Here is a 13362-nt window from a genome sequence, read left to right as displayed (position 1 = left end):
TTTCCAATGAGTCAACTCTTCGCATGAGGTGGCCAAAGTACTGGAGTTTCAGCTTTAGCATCATTCCTTCCAAAGAAATCCCAGGGCTGATCTCCTTCAGAATGGACTGGTTGGATCTCCTTGCTGTCCAAGGGACTCTCAAGAGTCTTCTCCAACACCACAGTTCCAAAGCATCAATTCTTCAGTGCTCAGCCTTCTTCACAGTCCAACTCTCACATCCATACATGACCACAGGAAAAACCAAAGCCTTGACTAGACAGACCTTTGTTGGCAAAGTAATGTCTCTGCTTTTGAATATGCTATCTAGGTTGGTCATAACTTTCCTTCCAAGGAGTAAGCGTCTTTTAATTTCATGGCTGCAGTCACCGTCTGCAGTGATTTTGGAGCCCAGAAAAATAAAGTCTGACACTGTTTCCACTGTTTCCCCATCTCTTTCCCATGAAGTGATGGGACCAGATGCCATGATCTTAGTTTTCTGAATGTTGAGCTTTAAGCCAACTTTTTCACTCTCCACTTTAACTTATATGCAGAGTACATCATGAGAAACGCTGGACTGGAAGTTTACTGAACATCATCTCAAAATTAAAGAAGTATAAAACCATTTTTTTCTTGCAGTGAGAAATCTTAAGATTTACTCTCTTAACAGCTTTCATATATGACATAGAGCAGTGTTACTTATATTGTATGTTACATCCCTAGTACTTATTTATCTTGCAATTGAAAGTTTGTACATTTTTACTACCTTCCTTTGATTCCCCTTCTCCCCAACCCCACTTCAGTTCAGTTCAGTTGCTCCAGTCGTATCCAACTCTTTGCGACCCCATGAACTGCAGCACGCCAGGCTTCCCTGTCCATCACCAACCCCCAGAGTTTACCCAAACTCACGTCCATTAAGTCAGTGAAGCCATCCGACCCTCTCATCCTCTGTTGTCCCCTTCTCTTCCTGCCTTCAATCTTTCCCAGCATCCGGGTCTTTTCAGGTGAGTCAGCTCTTCGCATGAGGTGGCCAAAGTATTGGAGTTTCAACATCAGTCCTTCCAATGAACACCCAGGACTGATCTCCTTTAGGATGGACTGGTTGGATCTCCTTGCAGTCCAAGGGACTCTCAAGAGTCTTCTCCAACCCCACAGTTCAAAAGCATCAATTCTTTTGAGCTCAGCTTTCTTTATAGTCCAACTCTCACATCCATACATGACTACTGGAAAACCCATAGCTTTGATGAGACGGACGTTTGTTGACAACCACAAATCTGATCTCTTTCTATAAGTTTGTTTCTTTGTATTTGAAATATAATTGAACTACAAAACTATGTTAGCTCCTGGTACAATGCATGTGAAAGTGAAGTGAAGTCGCTCAGTCGTGTCCGGCTCTTTGCAATCCCATGGACTGTAGCCTACCAGGCTTCTCTGTCCATGGAATTTTCCAGGCAAGAGTACTGGAGTGGGTTGCCATTTCCTTCTCCAGGGGATCTTCCTGACACAGGGATCAAACCCAGGTCTCCTGCATTGCAGGCAGACGCTTTACCCTCTGAGCCACCAGGGAAGCATAATGATTCAATATTTCTATATATTTCAAAATGATCATCATGATAAGTCTAGTTGCAATTGTTACCATAGAAAGATACTGTTAATTCATAATTATTGGCTATATTCCCCACATTGTATAATTAATACCTATGACTCATTTATTTTGTAACTGAAAGTTTGTACCTCTTAATCTCCCTCACCTACTTCTTTCTTCCCTCAACCCCTCCCTTCTGGCAACCATCTGTTTAGTCCCTGTATCTATGACTATTTCTGTTTAGTTATGTTTATTCATTTGTATTTTTTTAGATTCCACATGTAAGTGAAATCATCAGCTTTAGTATCATTCCTTCCAAAGAACACCCAGGGCTGATCTCCTTTAGAATAGACTGGTTGGATCTCCTTCCAGTTCAAGGGACTCTCAAGAGTCTTCTCCAACACCACAGTTCTAAAGCATCAATTCTTTGGCGCTCAGCTTTCTTCACAGTCCAACTCTCACATCCATAGATGACCACAGGAAAAACCATAGCCTTGACTAGATGGACCTTTGTTGGCAAAGTAATGTCTCTGCTTTTCAATATGCTATCTAGGTTGGTCATAACTTTCCTTCTAAGGAGTAAGCGTCTTTTAATTTCATGGCTGTAATCACCATCTGCAGTGATTTTGGAGCCCCAAAAAGTCTGACACTGTTTCCACCGTTTCCCCATCTATTTCCCATGAAATGATGGGACCAGATGCCATGATCTTTGGAAGGAATGATGCTAAAGCTGAAACTCCAGTACTTTGGCCACCTCATGTGAAGAGTTGACTCATTGGAAAAGATTCGGATGCTGGGAGGGATTGGGGGCAGGAGGAAAAGGGGACGACAGAGGATGAGATGGCTGGATGGCATCACCAACTCGACTGACGTGAGTTTGAGTGAACTCCGGGAGTTGGTGATGGACAGGGAGGCCTGGCATGCTGCTATTCATGGGGTCACAAAGAGTCGGACACGACTGAGGGACTGAACTGAACTGAACTGATACAGTTTGTATTTGTATTCCTCTTTCTGTGTCTGACTTACTTCACTTAGCATATTACCCTCTGCAGCACCAGGAAAGCCTGGCATCTTGCAGTCCATGAGGTCGCAAAGAGTTGGACATAACTGGGAAACTGAACAACAACATTACCCTCTAGGTCCTTCCATGCTGTTGAAAATGGCAAAATTTTACAGTAAGTCCCCTAGATATGAACGTTCAAGTTGAAAACTTTGACAGATGTGAATGTGCATTCCATCAGGGTCAGGTGTGAGTGAAATTGCAGCTGGCGCTTTGTCTCCTGTTGCTGATGATCCTTCTGCTCTATCATCTCCCACCTTCTCTCCCTCCTCCGGTCAGCAGCACTTCTTGCCTGTTCATTCAACGCTAGCCCCTGGATGACAGCTGTTGTGCTGTACTCCTGTACTTTTCAAGGTACTGTACTGTAAGCTTAGAAATGTTTTCTATACTTTTCTCATCTGTTTTTATGTATTATTTGTGTGAAAAGCATTATAAAGCTATTACAGTACAATACCATATAGCAGATTGTGTTAGTTGGGTATCTAGGCTACTTTGTCGGACTTAACAAATTGGACTCACTAATGTGCTCTCAGAATAGAACTAATTCATATGTAAGGGCTTGCTATATTCTTTTTTATGACTAATATTCTATTATCTTTATAACCACTTTATATCTTCTTTACCCACTCATCTATCAGTGGGCACTTAGGCGCCTTCCATATTCTGTCTATCGTAAATAATACTGCAATGAACATAAAAATGCCTATGTTTTCAAATTAGTGTTTTCATCATTTTTCACTAGTTCAAATAATGCTTCAAGGCACGTCTCTAACTTGTTATTGAGAGTTACTCCTCAATAGGTTAGATATCATAGAAAACTTCTTAGGTGGTTCCACTGGAAGAAGAGACTGAGGGTAAGTAACACCTTACACTAACTGTGCATTGGAGTTGAAAACATGCATACCTATGCCACGCCTTGCTGCAATTTTGACCTGCCTGGGGCTATATGCTGGCAGATGGATAAAGATGTGTCATTTTCTCCCACTGATTCTGATTCTTCCCATACATCCTGTACCTACCCACCCTACTTTTATGAACCACTGTAACACTCAAAACTGAGGGAATAACGTTCTTCTTCAGTGTTGCACTCAGGCCGGATACCACAAGCCCTGTCAAGAGGAGACCTCGGTCTCGGGCCTGTTGCCTTGACCTCATGCTCTCCTGCTCTCCTCCCAGCTGCCCAGGACTTCACTGAGGGTCTCTGAGGTAAGTCTCAGCCTGTCCTAGGGTGACTAGAATGAAAACAGAAATAGCTATCCAGGAAGAGAGAAGAGAATTAAGATAGCCATAAAAAGCCTTTCTAAAGGAGCTAAATATTTGTAAAGGAAAAAGGAAACTGGGGGATGACCAGGGTATATTCCTATTCCTTGCCTCCACATACTCCAGAACAGTGGTTCTCAACCTGGTTTTCTATCTCCTTTCTCCTCCATCCCCAGGAACATTTGGCAGAGTCTGGAGACATTTTTGGCTCTCACAGCTGGGAGGGACATTGTGCTACTGGCATATACCATGGAGTCCAGGGCTGCCGCTCTATATCCTACAGTGTACAAGACAGTGCCCCACAGCAAAGAGTTCTTCAAACCGCGATGTCAGTGGTGCCAAAGTTGAAGCCCTACAACCCTTTCCTACAGCCCTCTTTTTTTTTGTTCCCCTGTGCAATGCTCTACTTCTCTCAGATTCAAATGGAAAGATGACTGCATCTAACCAGAGTAAGCCTGGGCCTCAAGCAATTTCCCTATGTTCTCAGTCTGTAGTTGGTGATTCTTTAGCAATAAGTTTTGTTGAGTTAAGTGACTCCTTATCTCATTTATGAGATCTGGGAACCCATGGAGAGATAAGAATAGTCTAAACACCTGGGTTGGGACATGATCTGTGTTCTTCAGAGTTTGAGAATTACTGTCCTTAAATGGCCTTGGACTGTGATTGCAAAGCTTTTTTTCTCTCAGAAACTGTCTCTCTAGTTTAACATCTTCTTAGGATATTTCTCAGTGTTGCCTTTCCTCTGGACTATGATTCAGAGTCTCCAGTAACCACTGCCCATCCCCACAATATGCCATTATGATTCATATTTCTATTGAACTTGTAAATTCAACAAAGAACTAGAACTTGTGTTAATTGTTATTTGATAAATTTTTTTTTTTTTTTAGATCTTTGGCCCATTTTTTGATTGGGTCATTTATTTTTCTGGAATTGAGCTGTAGGAGTTGCTTGTATATTTTTGAGATTAGTTGTTTGTCTGTTGCTTCATTTGCTATTATTTTTTGATGAAAATATATATACTTTGAAGAAAGAAGTCCTCTATGGGTTTGTTTTGCTTAAATGATTAATGTTCTGATCTGAATATGCTTTATCACTATTTATTACACAGTGTTACATTTCTTGTGAGTTGTAGGGTAAAACTAGCCCATAGAAAGGACTTTAAAATTAACAGTGGAAAAAAAAAATAAAATTAACAGTGAAAAAAAGGAGCAGAGATTCTGACTTCAAAATTCTATCTTCAACACTCCTGCACTAGTTTAAATACACCTCATCTATGCAGTGAAGAACTGGAAAGGAAAAAGAGAAGTTAACTGACGAGGAAAGCAGCTGATGTGTGTTTCCACTCAAAGACCTGGACACAGTGCTAAGTGCTTGTATCTACCATTTTTTGGAGATGATACTAAGCTTCTGTTTCATCCAAACAATCCAGTAAGGTGGAATGAGGAAACTAAGACTCAGAAACTTCAAGACAGCTCCTCAGAGACATATATCTAAGGAATGGCAGGAGCAGGTTTTAAGCCCATATCAAGGGCCTCACTTGACACTAATGGGTACTGTTATTACTAAGCACATTTTAGGAAAAAGATACCCTAGTAAGAGCTTCATATACATTATTTAGTTTTAAACCTCACAACTATTTTTTGTGTACTTTATAGAGAGTAAACTGAGGATCCGAAGCTTACCTCACTCATCCTGGGTTCAGTTCAGTTCAGTCCAGTCGCTCAGTCATGTCCGACTCTTTGCAACCCCATGAATGGCAGCACACCAGGCCTCCCTGTCCATCACCAACTCCTGGAGTTTAGCCAAACTCATGTCCATCGAGTTGGTGATGCCATCCAGCCATCTCATCCTCTGTCGTCCCCTTCTCCTCCTGCCCCCATCCCTCCCAGCATCAGGGTCTTTTCCAATGAGTCAACTCTTCGCATGAGGTGACCAAAGTATTGGAGTTTCAGTTTCAGCATCAGTCCTTCCAATGAACACCCAGGACTGATCTCCTTTAGGATGGACTGGTTGGATCTCCTTGCAGTCCAAGGGACTCTCAAGAGTCTTCTCCAACACCACAGTTCAAAGGCATCAATTCTTCGGCGCTCAGCTTTCTTCACAGTCCAACTCTCACATCCATACATAACCACAGGAAAAACCAAAGCCTTGACTAGACAGATCTTTGTTGGCAAAGTAATGTCTCTGCTTTTGAATATGCTGTCTAGGTTGGTCATAACTTTCCTTCCAAGGAGTAAGCGTCTTTTAATTTCATGGCTGCAGTCACCATCTGCAGTGATTTTGGAGCCCTCAAAAATAAAGTCAGCTACTGTTTCCACTGTTTCCCCATCTATTTCCTATGAAGTGATGCGACCAGATGCCATGATCTTAGTTTTCTGAATGTTGAGCTTTAAGCCAACTTAACTGGTAAATAGATTGTGGATTCAAGCACATTTCATCTGCTTTAGAGAATACAGTATATTTTGTTTTGTCTCCCCAAAACATCATTTCCACCTCACCAGGTTGTGCTATAAGCATTATCTCATCAAATTCTATGACTAGCCTCCTGCCAAGAAATGGTACCTTTTTTGCAGATGGAAAAACTGAAGCTCAGATAGCACAAGTAACCTATCTAAGCCATATACATGGATTGTATTAGGTAAGAAATATCATATTAGTACTCCAACAATAATTTTCAACTTCGATCAGTGTAGGTGCCTTTTGAAGCATCAGTGCAGTTTTAAAAACAAATCATAAGCAAATTGTGTCCTATATACATATTATACGTTTCCAGGTTTAGAATGAGGTAATTTTAAAAGGCAACTACAAGATAGTATGTGAAAATTTAAAGAAATAAATTATAAAACAATATGATGGTACTCCTACCTAGGCATGTGTGGAAATTTTCTAAAAGCACATGCAGGAAACTCTTGGTGTAGAGAAAAGGGAACCCTCTCACATTGTTGGTGGGAATGCAAACTGGTACAGTCACTATGGAGAACAGTGTGGAGATTCCTCTAAAAACTGAAACTAGAACTGCCATACAACCCAGCAATCCCACTGCTGGCATATACACAGGGGAGACCAGAATTGAAAGAGACACATGTACCCCAGTGCTCATTGCAGCACTATTTATAGTAGCTAGGACATGGAAGCAACCTAGATGTCCATCATAAGATGAATGGATAAGGAAGTTGTGGTATATATACATGATGGAATATTACTCAGCTATAAAAAGGAATGCATTTGAGTCAGTTATTTTTTTTTCTTTTTTTTTTGTCCCCGCCCTCCTTGAGTCAGTTATAATGAGGTGGATGAAGCTGTAGCCTATTATAATAGACTGAAGTAAGTCAGAAAGAGAAAGACAAATACTGTATTTAACGCATATATATGAAATTTAGAAAGACAATAACAAGCATACTACATGCAGGGCAGCAAAGGAGACAAAGATGTAAAGAATAGACTTTTGGACTCAGTGGGAGAAGGCAAGGATGGGATGATTTGAGAGAGTAGCATTGAAACATGTATATTACTATGTGTAAAATAGGTGACCAGTGCAAATTGATCATGAAGCAAGGCACCCAAAGCCAGTGCTCTGGAACAATCCGGAGGGATAGGGTAGGGAAGGAGGTGGGAGGGGCTCAGGATGGAAAGACACATGTATACCCTTGGCTGATTCATGTTGATATATGGCAAAAACCATCACAATATTGTAAAGTATCTTCCAATTAAATAAATTCAAAAAATTTTAGCTGGGGGATGAAAGGGATAGTTAGGGACTTTGGGAAGGTCATTACATGCTACTATATTTAAAATTGATAATTAACAATGACCTATTGTATAGCACATAGAACTCTGCTCAATGTTATGTGCCAGCTTGGACGGGAGGGGGTTTGGGGGGAGAATGGACACAAGTATACGTATGGCTGAGTCCCTTCGTTCTTCACCTGGAACTACCGCAATATTGTTAATCGGCTATACCTCTAAACAAAATGTTTAAAGTTTAAAAAAATTTAATTGGAGGACAATTGCTTTACAATGTTGTGTTAGTTTCTGCTGTACACCAACATGAATCAACTATAAGTACACACACATATATATATACACACACACACATACACACATCCCCTCCCTTTTCAGTCTCCCTTCCACCCTCCCATCCCTCTAGACCATCACAGAGCACCAAGCTGAGCTCCCTGTATTATGCAACAGCTTCCCACTGGGTATCTATTTTACACATGGTAGTATATGTACGTCAATGCTACTTTCTCAATTCATCCCACTCTTTCCTTCCCACACAAGAAACTCTTAATAGCAGTTAGCTCATGGGCAAAAGATTGAACAGACATCAGGCAACTTCTGCCTTTCCCTTATACCTTTCATTAAAATGACAACCCTCTCCAGTACTCTTGCATGGAAAATCCCAAGGACAGAGGAGCCTGGTAGGCTACAGTTCATGGAATTGCAAAGAGTTGGACACAACTGAGCAACTTCACTTTCTACCCTTTCTTTCAGATGAAACAATCTAAACACAACCTCAGAGAACCTCCTAGCTTGAGAACATACATTAATTTGCATGTCATAAAAGTAATCCAAAGATTGCCAACAGTTTCATAAAGGGATCTAGACAGTGAGGTGTGATCTCTGACACACAGTTGGCAAGGTGGGTGGGTGGGGATGAGGGTGGAAAGTGGCTTTTAGAAAACCTACAGACAAGGTACATAGGCCAGAGGTGTGTCTTGGGTAGCTCTGAGTTACTGATCCTGGGAACTGATTGTCTAGATGGTCAGAGTCTGTGGGCAAAACTCAGTGATGCTGCTTCCTGGGGCTTGAGCTGGCTTCAGGGCTAGAATACACCTTCTACCAAAGAGTGCAGTGGGTCTCAGACAGAGGCATAAAATAATTTTAAAACCTGATTACTAATTTATCATATTTTAATTCTACTAAAAGTCACATTTTAAATGTATGGGCTTTTTAGTTGTTGTTTATCCAGAGATACAAGGAACTCCTAAATTAAGGAAGTTTTGTCAAATTGAGGGTCAAGAGAACTGAGTTCTAATCCTGTCTCTACTAGTAACTAGAGCTGCAAACCTGAGCTCATCATATTCTCTGAACCTTTGTTTCCTTATTTGTAAAATACTGAAGTGGAAAAAAAAAATACTGAAGTGGACTAAAATTTAAAATCATGAAAATTGCTAGTGTTCCCTTAGGTTTTAGTGTTGTAAGACTCTTATTGTTTACATTTTTATTATTCATTGTTCCCATGAATCTCCTTGCCTTTTTGAAAGCCTGTATTTGATATCATATGCAAGTTTAATGTATTGTATGTTTGAATACACATAGTCACTTCCATTTTTTCAAATGTTACTCAAATGCTTCCTCAATTTGGTGCTGTAGACCAGTCTGCTGTCTCTTCCTTTTCATTCAGAAGGTTCCAGTCTCTCAGCCACAGTCCCTGAGCATCAGTGGATCCTGTGAGAATCAATAAGGTAAGCTGGTGGGCTCAGCATTAGTGCTGAAAAGCATATAAAATCTCCTCTTCAAGATTCAAAGATTTTAGTCAGGCAAATAAGTTTGGCTGATTGTCAGATAAGGCATTCTAAGTGTTGCACTTAGGTACCGAGAAAGTATTTGTAGTGGCTATTTTTGCCCTGCCCACCTGTCATGCCTGGAGTCTAATTTCTAACCCCCAACACACATATTCTGTACCATCTACCTGAAAATGCGCCAAACTTGACCCTGTAACTTCACTTCCATAGAGTTAAGAATACCATTAACAGAATTAAAAGACAAAGCGCATATTGAGAGAAAATATTTGAAACACATATAATAAAGTTTATTTGCCATCATAAATATAAATGACTCTTAAAAATAACTATTTTAAAATAATAGTGCAATGGAAAATGGGCAAAGACTGTGAATATGTAACTCATAAAAAAGAAATAAGGACAAACATGCAAAAATGTACTAATAATATAAATAAAAATGTTTGCTTTTAATCTTATTATATTAGCAAAGGTAAAATTATTGATACTATTCAAAGGTGGGCATGAGGAAATGGGTACTTCTATATGACTTCATTAGAATATAAACTAGCACACGATATCTATTCAGATTTAAACATGCATTACATTTGACTTAGCAATTTCACTTCTAGGAATCTACTTTGCTGAAATATTAACAAAACTATGAATATACACATGTATAAAGATATTTTCTACAGCATTGTCCATAATAAATTAAGAAACTCCAAGTGACCTATCAACTACCAAGATAAAAACTGTTAAATAAATTATCATAATCCTTATAAGAAATTACTGTGAAGCCATTGGGAAGAATATTTTGAGATTTTTATGTCCTGGTATAGAAGACATAGCACTAAGTAAGAAAAACTGTAATAAATGGAACTTTATTTACTATGAGTGAAAAACTAGAATTATATGTGTGGAACTATATGGTTGTATGAGGATTTCTTACAAAGAGCTGAGAAAAGAAGAGAAGCTAAAGAAAAAGGAGAAAAGGAGAGATATACCCATCTGAATGCAGAGTTCCAAAGAATAGGAAGGAGAGATAAGAAGGCCTTCCTACGTGAACAATGCAAAGAAATAGAGGAAAACAATAGAATGGGAAAGACTAGAGATCTCTTCAAGAAAATTAGAGATACCAAGGAAACATTTCATGCAAAGATGGGCACAATAAAGGACAGAAATGGTATGGACCTAAGACAAGCAGAAGATATTAAGAAGATGTGGAAAAGAATACACAGAAGAACTATACAAAAACAATTTTAATGACCAGCTAACCTTGATGGTGTGATCACTCACCTAGAGCCAGACACCTTGGAGTGTGAAGTCAAGTGGGCCTTAGGAAGCATCACTACAAACAAAGCTAGTGGAAGGTGATAGAATTCCAGCTGAGCTATTTCAAATCCTGAAAGATGACGCTGTGAAAGTGCTGCCCTCAATATGTCAACAAATTTGGAAAACTCAGCAGTGGCCACAGGACTGGAAAAGGTCAGTTTTCATTCCAATCCCAAAGAAAGGCAATGCCAAAGAATGCTCAAACTACCATATAATTGCACTCATTCCACATGCTAGCAAAGTAATGCTCAAAATTCTAGAAGCCAGCCTTCAACAGTACGTGAACCGTGAACTTCCAGATGTTCAAGCTGGATTTAGAAAAGGCAGAGGAACCAGAGATCAAATTGCCAACATCTGTTGGATCATTGAAAAAGCAAGAGAGTTCCAGAAAAACATCTACTTCTGCTTCATTGACTATGCCAAAGCCTTTGACTGTGTGGATCACAATAAACTGTGGAAAATTCTGAAAGAGATGGGAATACCAGACCACCTGTCCTGCCTCTTGAGAAATCTGTATGCAGGTCAGGAAGCAACAGTTAGAACTGGACATGGAACAACAGACTGGCTCCAAACTGGGAAAGGAGTATGTCAAGGCTGTATATTGTCACCCTGCTTATTTAACTTATATGAAGAGTATGTCATGAGAAATGCTGGGCTGGAAGAAGCACAAGCTGGAATCAAGATTGCTGGGAGAAATATCAATAACCTAAGATATGCAGATGACAGCAAAGAGGAACTAAAGAGTCTAAAGATAAAGATGAAAGAGGAGAATGAAAACGCTGGTTTAAAACTCAACATTCAAAAACAAAGATTATGGCATCCAGTCCCATTACTTCATGGAAAATAGATGGGGAAACAATGGAAATAAGGACAGACTTTATTTTCTTGGGTTCCAAAATCTCTCCAGATGGTGACTGCAGCCATGAAATTAAAAGACACTTGCTCCCTGGAAGAAAAGCTATGACAAACCTAGACAGTGTATTAAAAAGCAGAGACATTACTTTGCTGACAAAGGTGCGTCTAGTCAAAGCCATGGTTTTTCCAGTAGTCATGTATGGATATGAGAGTTTCACCATAAAGAAGGCTGAGCACAGAAGAATTGAAATATCAAGATATTTCTCCCAGCAATCTGATCCCAGCTTGTGCTTCTTCCAGCCCAGCATTTCTCATGACGTACTCTTCATATAAGTTAAATAAGCAGGGTGACAATATACAGCCTTGACATACTCCTTTCCCAGTTTGGAACCAGTCTGTTGTTCCATGTCCAGTTCTAACTGTTGCTTCCTGACCTGCATACAGATTTCTCAAGAGGCAGGACAGGTGGTCTGGTATTCCCATCTCTTTCAGAATTTTCCACAGTTTATTGTGATCCACACAGTCAAAGGCTTTGGCATAGTCAATGAAGCAGAAGTAGATGTTTTCTGGAACTCTCTTGCTTTTTCAATGATCCAACAGATGTTGGCAATTTGATCTCTGGTTCCTCTGCCTTTTCTAAATCCAGCTTGAACATCTGGAAGTTCACGGTTCACGTACTGTTGAAGGCTGGCTTCTAGAATTTTGAGCATTACTTTGCTAGCATGTGGAATGAGTGCAATTATATGGTAGTTTGAGCATTCTTTGGCATTGCCTTTCTTTGGGATTGGAATGAAAACTGACCTTTTCCAGTCCTGTGGCCACTGCTGAGTTTTCCAAATTTGTTGACATATTGAGGGCAGCACTTTCACAGCGTCATCTTTCAGGATTTGAAATAGCTCAGCTGGAATTCTATCACCTTCCACTAGCTTTGTTTGTAGTGATGCTTCCTAAGGCCCACTTGACTTCACACTCCAAGGTGTCTGGCTCTAGGTGAGTGATCACACCATCAAGGTTAGCTGGTCATTAAAATTGTTTTTGTATAGTTCTTCTGTGTATTCTTTTCCACATCTTCTTAATATCTTCTGCTTGTCTTAGGTCCATACCATTTCTGTCCTTTATTGTGCCCATCTTTGCATGAAATGTTTCCTTGGTATCTCTAATTTTCTTGAAGAGATCTCTAGTCTTTCCCATTCTATTGTTTTCCTCTATTTCTTTGCATTGTTCACGTAGGAAGGCCTTCTTATCTCTCCTTCCTATTCTTTGGAACTCTGCATTCCGATGGGTGCATCTTTCCTTTTTTCTTTTGCCTTTAGCTTCTCTTCTTAGCTATTTGCAAGGCCTCCTCAGAGACCATTTTGAACATATAAAGAATACAAAATGTTCCTGTCATACTCCTTGTTATGGATTGAAATATATTCTACCAGGGCCTCAGAATATGATTTTATGTGGAAATAGTGTATTTACAGAAGCAATCAAGTTTAAAAATGCCTTCAAGTAAAAAGCTTTCTCCTGGGACGTCTCTGGTGGTCTAGGGCTTAAGACTTTGTCGCAGGTTTGATCCCTGGTGGGAGAGCTAAGATCCCACATACCTTGAGGCCAACAAAACAAAACAAAACAAAACACAGAAACAGTAGTGTAACAAACTCAGTAAAGACTTTTAAAATGGTCTACATAAAAAAAAAAAAAAAAAACCACCAAACTAAAAAAATCCTTCTTCTGTCTCTAGTAAAACGAGGTCATTAGAGTAAGTAGGACATTTGGACCCAGAGACAGATAAGCACAGAAGT

Source organism: Bos indicus, chromosome 5 (assembly GCF_029378745.1).
Source record: "Bos indicus isolate NIAB-ARS_2022 breed Sahiwal x Tharparkar chromosome 5, NIAB-ARS_B.indTharparkar_mat_pri_1.0, whole genome shotgun sequence".
Lineage (NCBI taxonomy): Eukaryota > Metazoa > Chordata > Mammalia > Artiodactyla > Bovidae > Bos > Bos indicus.
The sequence above is the reverse complement of the archived record's forward strand: the minus strand, read 5'-3'. Positions refer to the sequence as shown.